The 13,081-nt window shown below is 44.0% G+C and overlaps 1 protein-coding gene across 2 annotated transcripts in view; it reads left to right on the top strand.

Annotated features, from left to right (window-relative positions):
* The first annotated feature begins 3,401 nt into the window (after positions 1–3,401).
* LOC144933502 (disheveled-associated activator of morphogenesis 2-like) overlaps positions 3,402–13,081 on the top strand; it is a 106,415-nt gene continuing 96,735 nt past the window's right edge. For both annotated transcript variants that reach the window (XM_078858318.1, XM_078858319.1), the window contains exon 1: positions 3,402–3,864. The gene's annotated coding sequence lies outside the window, so the exon portion shown is untranslated. The remainder of the gene's footprint in view (positions 3,865–13,081) is intronic.

The raw sequence follows: 13,081 nt of genomic DNA on the forward strand, positions 1-13,081 counted from the left end.
AGAGCCATCAACCACCCGTGGGTTCCCCTTAGCAACGCACGCGCCGCCGCAGCCGCCGTCGTCGTCATCGGAGTTTTAGAAACGCGAGAGCGCTCGGCATCTCCTGCACTCCCACTGCCAATCACTCACCACAGTGGGCCGTTCATAATGACGTCACGCGATTTTGGACGATTTTTGACCCCTCCTCGTCGTCGTCACATGGCGTCACAAAGAGTCACCCCCCCTCCTCCTCCTCAAATATGACGTCACAAAGCTCTGCCCCCCCCCCCAATATAAAACATGCTTCAAATCGAAATTTTGATTCATTTTATTGGTTCTTTCGGTAAAGTCACGTACAAGGGAAATAATAAAATATTGTTTTACATTTTTTTTATTTTATGATTTCCCTTCTACGTGACTTTACCGAAAAAAACAAGAATATGCTTCAAATCGCTTTAAACTATTGTCATTGTAGTGCGTATTTAATGTGGCGCTGCACTCTGATGTTGTAGGAGAAAACATTTATTAAAAAGTCTATTTAATTAAGTAGAACGTTTTGTCTATATTTATTTAAAGTAGCGCGTTTTTATGTGACGTCACATTTCTCAACCCCCCCCCCCTCGTCACACATCGTCACAAATGTCTGACCCACCCCCCTAGGTGCGTGACGTCATTTATGGACGGCCCCACATCCCACCAATACATTCATTCAATGACAAACACGTGGAGCGCGCCTGTGTGATGGAGCGATGGTGGTTGGGTTCTAATGATCCACAATAGAGGGTTTTTTGGGGGGGTAAATGTAAATGTGTCGTTAAACCCGCCGCCACCACCCGACCCAGCCAATTAGTAAGGTTCGTCACGTGATCAGAACGTATCAATTCGTTACGAGTACAGCACGCCGGTGTGTTGGAGAGTAAATCCACAACATTTACAATTTGAGTACGAAGTTTCGCCGGTAATTACAACAAGCATCATCAGGCGAGAGCCAGATTTGTGGAGAAAAAAATATATGTCTGTGCTGTACTAGTAACGAATTGGCATGTTCTGTTTACGTGACAACCCTTAATAATTGGCTGTGTCGGGTGGTGGCGGGTTTAACGACACATTTATAATTACGGAATCTAATCTAAAAAATACCTCTATTATGGATACTATTAGTCGCGAAATCCTACGTGTTAAACAGTTCTAATGACGTTTCTATACAAGGTGTTGAAGACCTGATTGCCTGATGTCAATTTGAAGTTAGAGACGGTCTGCAAAGCCGAGTTACTGATGGTAGTTCAGACGCTGTTCTAGAAGGGTCGGAGAGTTGAGTGAGCAGAACGGTTTGAAACCTGAGTGATATTAACTAAAAACTAACCTATTGTTTTTTTTTTATTTTACCAGGTAAAGCCCACTGAGCTGTATTAGCTCTTTCTCAGAAGCGACCTGGCCCTCAAACGATAGCTCAGCGAAGTGGCTTAGCATGCAGAAATTTGTCGCGACCAAATACAGCTAAACGCGTGTTTCTAAATGTGTAGGGAAAAACAGCAGGACCCAAATAAAAATCCATGCGACCATGGGGAGAAGATATCAACTCAAAACACGCAGGTGTCAGGGTTGGCATCGATCCCACCACCTCCTCCATACCAGGCGTCGGTGTTAACATCTCGCCACGGTGGCGCATACATTCCAATGATGTTCTCGAAAGCCGAGTGACTCATGGAAAGATGAATGATGTTCTGGAAATGCTCATCTACTGGGTGACATGTAGGTTTGAATGTTCTAGAAGGGATATAAAGTTGAGGGACTGGTACTCAATTTAATAGTGTTCTAGAAGGGCTCGAAAGCTGACTGGTGCAAATTCCAATGATGTCCTAGAAGTACAATACATGCGTGACTTCTAATATAATAAGTTTAATGTAGCAATCAAATGCTGCACTTTGCATCAGAGGTCGCAAACGGGTTTTGATTCCTTACCCGTACCCGGCCGCACCAGGGTCGCAAACGGGTACCCGTACCCGACCGTACCCGATTGCGACCTCTGGGATGAAGCCATGTTGCAGGCGCGGGTGGGTTGATTCTAGGAACTTGAATTGTGAGAAGAGACAAGACGTTGGGAAATGAGTGACAAACAGTTACTCATCAGTGACTCACGGTCTACCCGTACCCGTACCCGGCCGCACCAGGGTCGCAAACGGGTACCCGTACCCGACCGTACCCGATTGCGACCTCTGGGATGAAGCCATGTTGCAGGCGCGGGTGGGTTGATTCTAGGAACTTGAATTGTGAGAAGAGACAAGACGTTGGGAAATGAGTGACAAACAGTTACTCATCAGTGACTCACGGTCTACCCGTACCCGTACCCGGCCGCACCAGGGTCGCAAACGGGTACCCGTACCCGGCCGGGTACGGGTAGCCGGGCATCGGGTAGGGTACGGGTATCGGGTACCCGGTTGCGACCTCTGCTTTGCATCATCGCCCTGCCACGCGCGGCCACCGCTAGTGGGCGCCGCGTGTACGCCAGACTTGAGAGTCTCGACAAAATAATAATTGAATACTTTTATTATTTATCCAGGCGAGCAACACAAAAACGTGCATTTTTGTTCGGAAAGATTGGTTGTTTTTTTGTGAAGATGTTTTCAGCCAAACGATGAGTGTTTATTCATGTGGGAGGAATCCGGAGCACCCGGAGAAAAAATCTACGCGCACAGGATATACGACAAGCTCCTCGACGCCCACGGTAATGGCCCCGCTTATTACATTCGTCCTCAATATTTGGGATATTTGGCATCGCCTTCCAAAAAACCTTATATATCATTATGTAAAAAACTAAAATATTGTTGCACTATTACAGCATAAGATGACGGAAACGGCTAAACAGTAACATGGGTTTGTTAATTACAGTGAAAAAAACAATTATCATACAGTGAAAGAAGTTGAACATACATAATACAATAATTACAATCCCATGTTAATCCACAGCTGGATGAAGACCCCCCCCCTACCCCACTCCCACCACGCTCATAGGGAGGAAGCACTTAACCATAATTTACCAGGCTAGTCTGTGACATTGGTCGTGTCCGGTAATTGAACTCAAGTGGCCAGGTTCATCGCGCAGTAAGCCAACCGTTGAGCCGGAATTCGAGCTTAATTATGCAGGTCACAATTAAATGTCCAAATTTATAACAAAACTACGGTCGAGTTTGGCACCGACTTAAGACCTAACAACGTAATTAATCGGCATTCACCCACTGGTGGGATTTGCATTGAGTAATCACGGTGGAGATAACTTTTTTTTGGTGGCCAGTGCGCTAACCACTGCGCCACCGCTCCACGAGCGAGCGCTTTGGAGAAGTCCGCTCGCTGTGTTGCGCAGAGGCAAGCGAGCTGGGCTGGGGCGGAGCGTGTGGGAGGCGGAGGGGATGGGATGCGGGGCCCCGGGTAACCCGACCCAACCAAGGGCCCTCCTGCTCCCTCTCTCCCCGTTCCGCCCACCTCCCTACTCGATCTGTCCCGGCGAGCGAACCCCCCCCCCCCAAATCGCCTCCGATTCCTCCCCTCCTCTCTCGCAGTAGTGTATAGCCGAGCACATCACAACATCACCATACCATCACCACCGGCAACCCTCAATCGTCGCAGGTGACAGGCATACGTGGGTGCGCACTCCGGCGTTGTTATCGTACACAGCTATTGTGAGTTATATATGCACACGACAGTATATATACACATCACTGTGGTGTTAGCTGTGCTGCGTGCTCATTGAGAGCTGGGTCTGCCACGGAAAGAAGAGGGAGGAAAAAGAAGGAAATCTGCGCTGCTGATTTTGCTCAATTGAAGGGATCGATTGACTGCACGGCTCGGCAGAGGGAACAAACTGATCCGTCCATCGCGACTGCTCCGGTAAGTCATCTTCATCATGTGGAGCCACCTCATCCAGGTTCACTCACACCTATGGTTGTCACTTGTTCTGATTTTTCACGAGTCTCTCTTGTTGAAGGTAGTTGTCCTGGGAAATCTATGAGTCTTACCGGAACAATTAAACATTCAAAGCCCCGATTATTTTTTTGACTGTTACATGTAGACATCCCTTCTTTCCATGATACGTCCCGGTTATTTGTTACCCCAAAGTTGGCTCGGATGAAACTGCTCCTGCTGGCGGTTTGGGATTTCTACTCCATTGGAACATGATGGAGGAATTGGACTCTTAAGCTAAATTTTAATTTGGCATTAACCCAGCCAGTGCAACCGCTAACAATATCCCGAACTCCTTGTGGAGTTTGAATCCTAGACTGGTCATTATTTTTGTCTTTTGCTTTCGGATATTCGGCTTGTTGTAAGTTATAGCCTCTCGCACTTTTTGAAGCAGAGAGTTGGCAAAACTAGCACGTATATTTTTTTTATACGTATACATTCACGCCGACACACTGCTACACACGCACAAAGACAAAGATCTCCCGTACAGGTTGCTGGGGAAATTGCTGTTAGCACCTCCGAACGCACTTATACGTACACACTCATACACACACACGCAGAAACATACAAAGACGATCGCCATGCTTTTAACAAATATACATAAATTCAAGGATCACCTGTTTCAGCCTCGTAGACCGAAAAGGCGAGTGCTGTTAGCGAGCACCTATTATAATAATACGTTGTGGGAGCCTTCGTTTCTATTCACATACTGCACCAGTTAAGGCTGAGTCAACCTAGGAGAGGTTCAGAGCTGGTTCATATACCACTTGCTGTTGCATGCTGCTGCATGAGATGAATGTACGTTTCGGACAATAGTTTAGTAAAGCCACTGCACCACCACGACTCACTTCCCCACATCAACACGCGGATGCAGCAGCATGCTTGTGACTGCACTTGACAAGTCATCCACTCTTAGTTGTGCAATTTGCCGGCATGCACGCGGTAACTTAAATTAATAAACTAATATAACGAAACAAAGCTACCCCGGGTAGCCTTAGCAGACTGTTGGGGCAAGTGCCTATGAAGGACGGCACGGCACACGAGGGGGTGGGTGGCCAGCACCACGCCCGGCCGCCTTTGTCTCCCCAGTGGCGATGCTTACTACCACGCACCAGGTACTCATTTGAGGCTGAGTCGAATGACCGCTTCAGATAATCGTCACCGGTGTTGGCCGTGATCGGGAATCAAACTCGGGTGGCCGTGTTGGTAGTGCAGCGCGCTAACCACTACACTACCGCTTCCCACACTAATATATATACACACACTGGTTTCGCCATCAAGTATGCACAATGATTTGCAGCTCTTTGTCAATCCACCGCTGGATGAAAGCCTCCATCCTCCCCACGCCGTATGTTTTTGTTTTACCATACTCCACCAACGCTGGCCAGTGCCGAGGTTGGCGTAGGGAGGCTCCGAGATAACCGGTTTAGATACCACCTACCACTGATGTTCACGGTGCTAACCACCGCGCCACCGCTCCAACTTTTACACATACTTCTCTCGTATTAAAACCCAGGTTCAAAGACAGCTGGCACCCAATTCCATTGTCAAGTAGCCTGATGCGGCAACACTGAGTCCCTGGTCAGTGGGGTGCTTGCACGCTGGTGGGCGATCACTTCTGGCCACGGTCTGCTCTGCTACCGTGTGGCAGGGCTCCTGTTTTTGCAATTGGTTCGGTTGCCACCTGCCCTTGTTTTCCCAGGAACGTCCTCTCATTGAGGTGTCTGTCCTGCAAAAAATATGTAAGTCTTCTCGGGCCATTAAAAGTATCGGTTTATGTTATTTGCTCCATACTACACAAATGAAGGCAACAAGTATAAATGCATTCATCAAATGATATTTTTCTTTCTAGTATGTCCCGGGTTTGTGTGCCTCAATGGTGGCAACCCTAGCTGCTGGTGTGTGAGGCTGTCTTGTGATGAGGCTCCCGGCTGTGGACGCGTGCTGTGTGACCTCTTGACCCCGCTGGTCCATTTAAACTCTGCTGGGGTCAGCTCTGCCACTTACTAGCCTCGTCTGACGGGGAGTGCTGCTTTTCAATTCTGGTGAATATGTCATAAATACAGGACGATCCATTTATAGACACCCCATTGATTTCCAATTCGCACATTGAATTGGAATGACCCTTAGGCGATTGAATATGGTGAAAGCGATGGCCCCACATCTTACAGAAGAGTCTTAAACGATGTACCCTAATAAGTGTCTTGATAATTGTGAAAGACATATAGAGGCTTTAAAATAAAGGTTGGTTTGGTCTGTAATGTCTCCGTGTTATTTTAGTATAGCTACATCTCTTGGAAGAGTAGGCCATATACTATCTAAAGCAGCTCTCTAGAGCTTCCACTAGTGGATGTCTTCTACCAGCAGTGGCGTAAGCAAGTAATTTCAGTGCTCCATATTGACTGTATATACGTATTAACGTATCACCCTATATATGAGGCTACCTGCAGTGTTGGTAATTCCACGGAAAATTGTGATTGACTTTATAGGCTGCTGCATGGCTGCCTGCCAGTGTGTCATAATTGGTTTCTTTGTTGAGTGAAGGAAAATTGGCAGAATGGCTGCGTAGCAATGTTCGTCTTATCGTTGTCACTGGCCAGTCAGTGGGCTGAGTAAACTGCGTTCTGTGTGTCTAATTAGCATTGTGTATGGTTGTCCAGTGACATTGGTGGCTGAGCAGGTAGCTGCTCTGTGCTTGTTTTCATGGCACTGTGTTGACTATGACTTGCCATAATTATACCCAATCTTACTTCAAATGCTTTATCCCAATTACTGTGTTGATAGCTGTGTGCCACAGACTATAATACCCATTGTACCGATCATTAGCCTATGCTAAAGTTGTTTTATTCCTGAAATTGAAATGCTTGTAGAGTTACTTTTGATGCCAACAACTCCTTGGCTAATATTCATACCTTAAGGCTTGTGTGGAGTGATGAAACGTCCCATTGAGTAGCGCCTAAGACCTACACGGCTGAGTTCTGGGAAACCATGTGATTAAAGGGTAACATTTTGTATATGCATAAAAATAAATAGATCTTCTAAAGTAACCCCTTTCTTCATTTCATGTTGAAACTTGAGCTGTTTGCAGTAAAATTCTTCTTGCTACCCACTCTACCCTCTGCCCCCCTCCCCAAACCCTCTCCCCCAGTGCCTCCCCTCCAGACTTCCATCCACAAACTCCCAAGTCCTCCTCACGCCCCCCCCTCCTACCTCACCGCCATCACCCTCTACCCACTCACCCCTACCACCCCATCCCTCAGCCATCCTGAGCAGAGGAATGCTGGTCATGTTGGACAAGCCAACTGAGCTGCTAATGACTACCCATGTCAATAAACTACCGGGCTTGCTGAAACCATATCACAGCTGGATAAATATTAGGAGCTTTCGCTGGCAAAGAATATCCCTGAACGGCCTGTGTGTGTTTCCGCCTGGCCTTTCCACATGCCTGCTGCTATTTTGACTCGACCTGGCTTCAGCCAAGGCAGTGAGATGGGAGCCTTCTCACATGTGTACTGGCTGAGCAAATTGAAAAAGGGATCAGGTTACTCCTGCAGCAGTGCTTCTAGTAACATCACAATACCCTCAATCTGTCACGACAGCGGTAGGCTGCGGTCGGTCTGCACACGTTTGGTCCATACACTGCATCGCCTACAAATGTATTTCTGACTGGATACAAAATAAGTCTGCAATTACCGAGTTTATTGCTGAACAACCTTTACCTATGTTATAAATGTTATTATTATGGCTTAATTGAGGTGAAATGCCATACCTTAGTTTTTTGTCAGAAGGAGCGAATGGCGTTCATACTAAACAACCGGCCGACTGTTAGCACACGTACACAGTGAGGTGTTCGCTCAACATTAAAGTTTGTTATTTTCAAGGTCACACCTGGTTTTATTCGTTTGCCTGCTCAACTGAAGCACCTTTAAAGAGAATCGCTCAATACGTATTGGTTGCTTCACGCAGTTGAGAATTGCATTACATACATAAGTCATCGTGTATCGGGGGAGTAAGATTTTGAGAGGAGTGTGTGACCCGAGACACCTGAAAACCTCACTTTTCCATACACTACTGAGTGGCACCCTCATGCACAAGCTGTACTATACAATTCGATTTACAGCTTTCGTGACTGCAGGGATTTATCTTCTTGGTTCTTTCTACGTGACTTTACCGAAAGAACCAAGAAGATGTACTATACATATAACAACATGGACAAATACAATAAATGTACATGCAACAGTGTTCAGTAGAGCATATGTTGTGTACACATTCACATGTCATAATTATCTTCAGCCATGATTAGTTCACTGCTGGATGAAGGCCTCCCCAAGCTCACCGCCATGTCTCGTGATCGTGCGATGTCAATAATCCACCGAGCACATTCCATTCAAGCTGATATCATAGCTCCATCTCCTCTGTTGACATCCTCTCGGACCAACATATACAGTATATAAATGTAGCAAATCCTGTACTTGTGCTATACGGGGCTTAGTCAAAAAAAAATTGGGAATATTGCATTTAACAAATATTTTGTCCTCAATACAGTATTTAAAAACAGCACTGCCTCGGTTGCTTTTGATGACAGTTTTTTTCTGAGAGCGGTGATGAGATTCAAACAAACGTGTATATCATCAAACTTTCATACTGTACTTCGTGTATATTGATGTTGGGTGAGGCCACAGCCCTTAAATTTCCTCTCAGACGTACCCATTTCCTCTGCTGAAATGCACTTGGCAGGGATTGTGTGAGTGAGATTTAGTGGGAGACACACCCCTAACAGTGTTTTTGCAGTCCTTTGGAGGTATAGGAGAGAATTAGACTCAGGTCTGCCCATACAACAGCGACTATACCGCTGACTCTGATAAAGTTGGGAGATATCCTTGTGTGGCAATAGTCCTAAAACATTTTGAGCACCGATTATAGCAATAAACCAAACGGATTACTGCACTGTATTTGTATGCTGTGCAATTGCATATAGCTTTTAGTGGTGTAACATTAGGTCTATTTTCCCTCACCTCAACTTTGTTTCTCGACTAATTTCCTGTAATAAATCTCGTGTGAATGCTCGAGTGGTATGTCTAAGTTCTTCTTCGGACTGTATTGTTGAGTGGGTTATTACTGTTACTCTTTGGATAATTTTTTTCCCCTGACATCTGCCATTCCTAATTTCTCAGGTTTCTAAAAACGCAAAGAAAACTGGCATTTTTGGAAGGGTTTGTGAGCTGCTGGCATTTCCGGCATGTGTGTGCAATAGCAGGCCAGTGCCTTTTTTAATTGACCACAGCGGAAAGGATGTGCAACTGTTTTGCGTGGTTTCCTAGGTCCTAGGAGATGCATTGGTACATATGGAGAGGTCTGCATCTTCGACTCATACAAACATTAAAGCAAACGGGAACAAATCCACCCACACGGTTAATAAAATTCCAGGCTAATCTATTCCATTGCCTGTTGTCCAAATTTATTGTGCACAATGCACAGATGCCAATGGAGTAAAAAAACTAAATCTGGACTATGTTTGCTTGAACATGATTATAAAACACATGCGTCACGTATTTCTGGAATTTAATAATGCATGATAGTATCCACAGTCCATATAGGTTGTTGCGGTTGTGCTGTACGTCCCTTCAATGTGTTTTTGAAATCTACTGTGCGTTATCTGGCATGGTGTCCAACGGTTCATTTCATGTGCTGGAAGTTTGTGGGTGGTACCATAAACCAGACCCTTTGTAGTATAGTGTGTGGATTGTAGTGAACACAGTAGTACAGTATTGTCGTGTACACGGTACATAGTCTGCCGTACAGTGTGTTATCACAATCGGCCATGAAACAGACAAACTCTGAAACATTGATCTTGTGCATAGATTGTGTGCCATCAGTTTAAAATGTACATAGCAATATATGGTAGTAGATAACTTTTGTTAGAGTATAATGTTTCTCACAAACTGAAAATTGTAATGTGGTGTGTTTTACAGAATGCTTCGTATTCTGTTGTTGAAATAGTACTGTGCTTTGTAATTTGTGTCAAGAGGACCAACTGTCATCAGTAGAAAAAAAAATTGGTTTGAGGATTGATATTAATTATTAATTGCCATTTTGCTATTATTGCAATGGTCCAGCCAGATAAGACCTGATAACGAACCCTAGAGCTTGCCCTACTTGTGTGAAGGTCACCACTGATGTGAGAGCAATTGATACTCAAGTACCGTCCCCAGGGCAAGCCCTTGTTTTGTTAAAGATTTTAAAGGGGTTTATGAAATGCACGTGACATCACTTTTTCCATAATACAGGTTTGTCAATATCCACGCCATGCCAGTCACGGGGATTGTTTGACCATACTTTACCACGCTGGGCAGTGTGGATTGGTGAAAGGTGGCGGGGGACCAGGACTGGTTCAAATAAAACTCACTGCTGATATTGGCCGTGGCCAGGAATCAAATGAATGTCACTGGGCTCAACACAGTGCTGCACTTGATTATTGTGCCAGCGTTTGGGCATATACAGAATAAAAAAATATATTTACAAGAATTAACAAAACTAATTGAGTCAAGAAAGATTTTTAAAAAGATACAAACATCTTAATTGGCCACTGACATCATGGTCACAAATTACAGGTTTTTTGATGAGTAATTAACAGTGGAGATTACTGTTTTTCAAATGCAGTACAATTATTTATTCTTAGATTGCTTGTTGATCATTGGCAGTCCATGTTCACTACCATGTGCAGTGCATCAATCTGAGGTGTTACATGCTTATCCTGGTTCCCGTAGTTGGCTTGAATATCGGAGAAATCAGGGAGCAAGTTAGAGTTACACCAAGTTTTGGAATGCCAGATTGATTCAATTGCCTGCTGCAATCAACAACGCTGCTTGTATCGCCCAGAAATATTTCCTAGGCCAACGTTGCGTGCTGCCTTTAGGCTCCAGGCAAGGCCTGGCCCTCAATTTATGGCCACTTGGCACAAGCTGGAGTTGCTATGACAGCAGAACAGTGGGGGATATGTGTGCTGGCTTGCATGGAGCTACTGCTATGAGGCTCTGAATCTGTGCTGGGCGCGAGGCAGGAAATAGCTGACATTGCAGCCAGCTGGGCGAGCGTGCTCCGGAGCAGAGATAAGGGGGCCATGTATGGTCACTGGAGCGGTAGCACCAGCTTATACGCCAGATCGTGATTATCTTTTGGAGTACAATTTCAATATGCGAATCAAAATAATTTTCTTTATTTAAACTCGAAGAATCCGATTAGATATTAAGCTTTTTATCACAGATGTCCAATAGGGGCAGTGGTCAGAAAGTTACAACAATACAAAAACTGATAGGAGTGCAAAGTATAGAAAAGGTAAGCAAGTCACTAAAAGTAAGCAAATTATATTAGAAAAGTCCTCACAATGCGTTAGGCATGGCGATGCTAAACAATCGTTCTATCAGCGTGGTCGTTTCTTATTGATAAATGGACAGTGTTTCATAACAGTAATTCATGAAATGAATGTAGTGTATTTCAATTTCTAATTAATATTATGCAAAAAAATTGTAACGTGGTATATTATAGAGTACAATATTTTAGTAGTAGTATATGGGATTGAAACAATTGTCCTGCTTGACCTCCTTGTGATTTGATTATGGGTCACAATGATGGGGTTGCAAGTCGATTCAGTAATCGATTTTGTTGTTATATTATGGTGAATCGAGCTGCGGGGCTCGCTTGCATCCGTTAAATATGAGCTGTACCAATTCAAATATTCAATTGTCACTCACAATTCCTATGCATGTATTGTAAGCCATAAGAATGTATTTGAATAGATAAATATATTCATTGGTACTTGCCTGTTGTGAGAATTGGTGCGTTTTTTCCCAAAAATAACTGTACAGTAGAACACTTACTGAATAAGCCCATTTGCTTCAACGATCCGTTATCCAGGAATATCTTCATGTCCTTGATTATTGACTTGGAGTGTAAACATCATTGAAGGGACCATTTAAATTAGAAAGTAAAAAAATACACATAATTCATGCTGTGTGGGTTTTTAATCCAACACGGTTCCGGAGACTTCCACAGACTTCAGCTCTGATGAGGTCTATTGTTATTTTTATTTTAGGTACTTAACAGCATCAGGAATAAGACGTTTAATTGGAATTTCTTAGCACAGAATCAATGCGTTTCATCTTTGAGATTTTCTGCCCGGTTGTTTGAAGTGCTTGGGTTAGAGCCAGCATGGGAATTGACCCCTGATGACCTCAAAAACTCCAGACGAATGCGTCAGTCTGAAGGTCATTGCAAAGGTGAACCAACATACAAGCGTCCTTAATGAAAACTCAAGGAGACAAGAAAAACATGCCACCGGGTATGGTACTCATTATCTGATCATTGAACCCCCCCAGTGTTAATAGAATAATAACATTAAAATTAACTGTAAAAAAATCTACAGAAATGTTAAACCTATTAAGTTCCCTGCAAGTAAACAATGTAACAAAAAATCTTCGTTAAGTGGGTAATAATACGTGAACGCGTGGGTGTAAGTAATCTTTTTTTGAAAACAGTTGTATGCAAACTTGATTTAAAGCTTTCGTGACTGCAGGAATTACTCTTTGGTTCTTTCGGTAAAGTCGTGTAGAAAGAAAATAAATTAAATAATAGAATACGACGTTTCGATTGCAACACAAGCAGTCGTCATCAGGTAGAACTAAATTTGAGAGACAAAACACAGACACGGAGACACACAGACAGACACAGAGAGAGAGAGAGACAAAACACAACATAGACACACACAGAGGTCTCTGTGTGTGTCTATGTTGTGTGTTTCTCTCTCTGTGTTGTCTCTCTCTGTATGTCTGTCTGTGTGTCTCCGTGTCTGTGTTTTGTCTCTCTCTCAAATTTAGTTCTTCCTGATGACGACTGCTTGTGTTGCAATCGAAACGTCGTATTCTACTATTTAATTTATTTTCTTTCTACGTGACTTTACCGAAAGAACAAATAGTTGTATGCAAATACGCTACGCTATGTACATTTAGGGTAATGTTCTTTATTTAAATATTGTCCTCATGCATTTTTGTTGCCTAAACATTATTTCGCAAACATATAACTTATAAACTATGCAAAACTCTGTAAACTGCAGCCAAGCACTGGAAGACTATGTAAGAAACTAGTGACC

This window comes from Lampetra fluviatilis, chromosome 7 (assembly GCF_964198595.1).
Source record: "Lampetra fluviatilis chromosome 7, kcLamFluv1.1, whole genome shotgun sequence".
In the NCBI taxonomy this organism is placed as follows: Eukaryota; Metazoa; Chordata; class Hyperoartia; order Petromyzontiformes; family Petromyzontidae; genus Lampetra; species Lampetra fluviatilis.